The following is a 6,000-nucleotide window of genomic DNA, read 5'->3' on the forward strand; positions in this document are numbered from 1 at the left end:
CTCTTGCTCTCTCGGTGACCTCTTCACCCTCTTTGCCCAGCTCCCAACACCGCCCTACTGCTAACCGTATTTCACTGTGAGTTTCAGAAAGGCCAAGAGGCCATATTCAAACCACAACACTGCTTAAAGAGTGGGAAACTCTTTTGGAACAAGGGAAATGTTTGAAATTAGGTGGAGGTAGTAGCTTGACTATGTTGTGGGTATGCTGGCTGCCTCTGGGTTGTGTTGATTAATTTTTATCCCAGTCTCAAAAACAAACAAACAAACAAAACCCAAAATACTAGAGAGGGACTTAGTCAAGACAACAGCGCTTCCTTCGCACTTAAAGATGCAGAAGAAGGGCAGGAAGGAATCCAAGCCAACGGGAAGGTGGGGTGGACAAGGGTGAGCAGACTAGGCATGGTCAATGTCTGTGCCGGGATCTCTCAGTGCTTATTCGGTTGGAAGAAGTGGCTACAAATCCAACTTGAGAGTCCCAGAAGCTCAAGAATCGTCAAAGGCCAAGCTTCTCCAGCATGCACCATGATCAGAGAAGGAATGTGCTGGTGTTCTGAGAGTTCTCTGTTAAAGGCTGGAAGCATTTTGCCCTGGGATCTCTTGGTGTCCCCTGTGGAATGTGGAATGGTGAGGTCTCCTGCAGGGCTTCTCTGCCTGGCTGTGCGCAGCACTACATTAAAGATCAGTCTCTCTGGAAAGAAGCAAGCAAGTTGGCAAATCTCCCAGGCCTCTGGTCCAGGACCATGGAGGGAACAATCCCATTCAGAAAAGTGTGGTGTTCATGAGCTTCCAAAATAAACTAGAGATGCCTAAACAATCCATCAGACAGCCACCCGTTTACCTAACATTTCATGGCCATCTATTTCCCCACATGGGCCCCAAGGACACAGTGTCAGTTAAGTGAGCCCTGTGAAGCTAAACACCTTGAAGGGGAGACAGACATTTTAAAAAAGCATATTGTTGCTGATAGTATATGATGGATGAAAAAGCAAAGGGGTTATTTGCGTGGGCAGCAGTAGAATACATGACTAGTCACAGTGGCAGTCAGAGGAAAGTGTCTCTTTTCTAAGATTTTATTTGTGTGTGTGTATGTGTGTGTATGCACATGCGTGTGCAAGTATTGGTTTGTGCACATAGATGCAGTGTTTGCAGAGGTTGGAAGAAGAGGTCAGATCTTCGGAGCTAGAGTTTGGGTTCTATATGAGCTAGGAGCTGCATCTGAGTCTTCTCTGCAAGAGCAGTATGCATTTTTCACTTTAAGTCTTCTCTCCAGCCCTAGAGGAAGGCGTCTCCGAGGGTCATGCCATTTGATATGAGACAGTTAGCTCAACAAAGTAAAGAGAAGACATCCACAGAGAAGAGAGGGACCTCCTACCTCCATCATGGTGCCAGGGACTGAGGAGTCAATGCCGTTGAGACAGTGACAGAGAGAGCAGAGGGGACAAACCACAAAGATAAGAAGGCTCAGAGCCACCAAGGATGAAGCAGGGGTTGCAAGGGCCCAGTCACACCGTACTCAGGTGATGAAGATCTCAGTCAGGTGACCACCAGGGTGGAAATGGGGGCTAGCTTTGAGAATGGAGTGCTAGTTCATACCTCAGTCCCTAGCCACAGGAAGGAAGACTCAAGAATGGAAAAGAAACCAAGTCTCTATTTTAGTGGCAATGCTACTGGCTGAAGATTTCCATTCAATTTTCATCTTCTTGAAGGAAATAATTCAGTTAAGACACAAACATGGTTCAAGCAGAAGTTTATCTAGCAAAAGAAATCAAGGGCAGTACTCCATAGAGAGGGAAGTTAGGGTGGGCTGACCCAGAGGGAGTTAGTAGTTCTTTGAGATTCACCTTGTGAAGGTTTACGTTTCTGTTAATATTTATGGCATGGGTGGCATATTTATGGGAGCAAAGTGATCCTTTGTCCCTCCCAAATCACTGTAGATCAGAAGAGCAGTCTTTCACCCTCTTGATAAACCCATAGGATGGGAGGTCAGAACTACAGTGCAAACCTTTTGAGGATACAGGCCCTCCATCGTTGTGCACATGTAGCAAATGGGAATGTTCCCTGGTGCTTGAGTTTCTGGAGATAGTGGGGACACATCTTTAAGGAGGTTTAACTACAGAGGGGTGGTCTGACCATTGAGGGACATAGCTATCAAGATGCAGGTGTAGTTTCCTTGTCGAGTCTCAGTAGTGTGAGCTGGAGGGCTCTGTCTCCCAGGAAGCCTCTTCTGGTCATATCGCTACACATCTTAAGCGTGTAATACTAATTCTCCTTCAGTGTTTACTTCTATTACCTGCAGCGTCTTTCCTCACATGCCAGGAAGCTTGGAGAATTCTGTTGGCTTCCACAGCTACCATTTGTTTATTGTCTTGATACACGTTAGAGCCTTCGGGCATCACAAGCATGGAGATAGGCATCTCTAGCCATAGTTTCAAGATGAGACCTGAAGCTGAGAAAGGCTAGAGTGCTTGCTTATGACTCAGATATTTGCAACTTAGATCTTCTTGACTGATCAAACTGTTGCCTTTTTAATCACAGTTCACTGCCAGCCTATCTGGGACCTCATCTGTACCTCCAACCATCTGGGAGATTGTAAAGAAAGCCTTGAAGTACCCTTTTCTTTTAAAATAAAGGATATGTTTGATTTAGGGTTTTCAAAAAGGCAATCTTTGACCCTTTAGTTTCTGCTGGTTCTCCACAAGAAAGTGTGCCCATGGTCAAATCTGTACACTCCATCTCTGTCTCCCTTCCAGTGGTCCTTGATGGGGGTGAGAGTCTGAGAAATCTGGCAATGGAGATCTGTTTAACCCCTTACAGCCTGGAATTCTCCAAACCTGTATGACCATGGAACCTTTGATGTACAATCCCTGAGAATGTCCCAGGATACTGGTGTTTCAAGGCACATAATGAAAAGCACTAGACTAGAGTTTCAAGGCCTGACTGCTACTTTAATGTGCCATACTGAGTCCCAGGGGTGAGATGGCTCAGTTAAATGAATCCTGCCCCCAAAGAAACCTGACAGGTAAACTATACACTGTCTTAAATGAACCATGCTGTAGTGTGATGTTTTACTCTTTTGGCTTTTTGAGGGGTCTACTACCCAGCTCCTAAATGAATCACACACAGAGGCTTACTCTTCGTTAGGAATGCCCGACCTTAGCTTGACTTGTTTCTTGCCAGCTTCTCTTAAATTATCCCATCTATCTTTGATCTTGGGCTTTTATCTTTCTCTATTCCTGTATACTTTTTGCTTCCTCTGTATGTCTGGCTGTGTAGCTAGGTGGCTGGGTGGCTGGGTGGCTGGGTGGCTGGGTGGCTGGGTGGCTGGCCCCTTCAGTCCTCCTTCCTCTCTCATTCCCAGATCCTCAGATCCTTTTCTCCCATATTTCTCCTCATATTTCTCCTCTCTGCCTGCCAGACCCACCTATTCCTTTCTCCTGCCTCACTATTGGCCATTCAACTCATTAGACCATCGTGTGTTTTAGACAGGCACAGTAACACAGCTTCACAGAGTTAAACAGATGCAGCATAAACAAAAGTAACACCCTTAAAATAATATTCCCCAACACCATTCCAAGCACTTAGACTTGTGGAGCAAGAACGTGTTCCATGTGGTAGGGCCTGGAGAGAATGTTGGAACAGAGATCTGGGGTTCACAGTGCACCCAAGGTCAGAGTCATGGTAGTAAACATGGGAAAGCTGACAGGAGAAGCCATCAAGTTAGGGCCTAGAGGGAAAACCAAAAGTTAGCAGAGAAGAGATGCTGAAAACTTTGAAGTCAATGATGTGGCTTAACCAAGGCACAGAAAATGGCAGTGACTTGTCAAAGCTGAGTGGGAACCAGGATCAGGGGAAAAACATAGATCCTATTCTATATCAGAGATCATCCTTCCCTAAAGGTCATGAGCTTATGACATGAGGACACTCTCGCCTTCTTTCTTCTTATATATGACACATTTAAACTCTATGACCTGCATTTTCCAACCATGCTCCCCTACTCTACAAGAGGCTTCTTAGTCAAGTGCTAGCTAAAAAGTGTGTTGACTGGTCAAAGAGGAAAATGCAGCCCTCTTCATTTACCCATTAGTTTTCATTTCTCTTTTTAAAACCCACGTTTCAAAAATTCACCTGGCACTCTACTTCTTCAGTTGGGAATTCTTTAGGTTTCCAGCAATTGTAAAGTCCAGCTAAAATGACGAAAACAAGAATTTTACCCTTTGGGATGTAAATGATTTTGAGTAGGGAAGGAATGATCATAACTGGAGGTTTCCATTCACCTCATAGGACCCTTAGTTCATATTATCTACACTAAAGAATTTAGCTTTTTGGTCAACCCAACTTCTACTATCAACTTCTCCCACTGGGAGAGTTTTTTCTCACATTCCTTCTTCTTCACAAGATGGCAGCTATGGATCCACCCATCCTGTCTATGCTCAGGGTAGAAATGAGGGTGAAAGATCCCAAGGCTCTCTCATGTACACAATGTCTAGAATGTTTCATGTGAGCATACTCATTTCAAGGGCATCTTGGGAAAGTATTATGTCACTAGAAATTGAGTGCATTGCCTGCTTGAACAAAATCAGGGTGTTGACATCAAGAAAAAAGGCACAACTACTGCATCAGTCAAATATAGTGTCTGCCGTCCATGGGCAGTGTATTTTTGCTGCCTATTTGGGTGGAATTCTCCATGAGATGGCTCCAAAGACAGGATGCAGTTCCCATAAAATTATTGTTTCTCAGAATCTCCTGTAAGCAACTCATCTCCCTTACATGTGATACAGAAAGGATTTTATTGTTTAGATCATTTCAATGGACTCTGGTAATTTAAGGATATTTTTAAGACTCCAGTAAAAAACTCAACTTATTATGTACCTTAAGCATTACACACAGCAAACTCCAACAAGAACACTTGGAGTACGGGACAGCCTGTGCTGTCGAGGGTGTAGCACTCCGCCTCTCTAAGAAGCTGGGCACCGGCAGCATCCTTAGCATCTCTCATATTTCCCAGGAGGAGGGGTGGGGATAGGACTGCTTGTTTCATTCAAAAAAAAAGCTGAGGCTGTGTCAAAAGAAGTTTCAAAATAGACACACAGAGAAGAACACCAAGACCAAGGAGAGCCAGCTGGTGCAAAATACAGTTGTGTTCTACTTGGGGTTTGTCCTTTTGTTTTCTAAGATATTTTCATAGTGAAGGTCTGGTTCCCACCCTTACCCTCCCCTCTACTCACGGGCTCTGGAATAGGACAATAGCCTTTGTGAAGTGCTTTCTTTGTTTCATGGAGCCTTGCAGCTTGTCCAGAGGATAAGAACACTCATTACTCCATCCTGTAGAAAGAAAAGCTGAGGGTCTGACATGCATGTTAATTTGCCCAAGAATATCTCATAGAGATGCCTCACCTCTTAGTGCTGAGCTTCTGTAGACTACTGATGGGAGATGTTATTCTGTATATGGTTCTCTTATTGGTTGAGGAATAAAACACTGTGACTAGTGACCAGGCAGGAAGGATAGACAGGGCTACTAGACAAAGAGAATTCTGGGAGGTGTAGGCAGAGAGGAGTCGCCATGTGATCCCAGGAAGAGAGGACATGAGTAAGATAAGATCATGTAGAAATATAGACTAGTAGTTATGGGTTAACAATTAAGACAGCTAGCCAATAAGAAGCCTTAGTTATCAGTCAACAGTTTCATAATTAATATAAATCTCTGAGTGTCCATTTGGGGATGTGGGACCAGGCTGGTAGGAAGAACCATCCATAACAGGCTACTGTATAACTTGAAGAGAATGAACTCTGGCAGAGTAGTGTGGAAAGCCCACTTGGCACACGTGTGTGGCAGGAGCTGTGTCCACTGCTCTGCCACCAGCTTTGACCTGATATGTCAAGGCTGTGGTCAGCTTATCCATCTCCTTTGTTTTGAAAATAAGCACAACGGCAAGGGAGCTAGTGAGCTGCGCTTCGAGCCTTTGCTGTGGCCCCTATAAACAGTAGCACCAGTTAGCAGGA

The sequence above is a fragment of the Mesocricetus auratus genome, unplaced genomic scaffold (genome assembly GCF_017639785.1).
Source record: "Mesocricetus auratus isolate SY011 unplaced genomic scaffold, BCM_Maur_2.0 Super-Scaffold_100007, whole genome shotgun sequence".
NCBI lineage: Eukaryota > Metazoa > Chordata > Mammalia > Rodentia > Cricetidae > Mesocricetus > Mesocricetus auratus.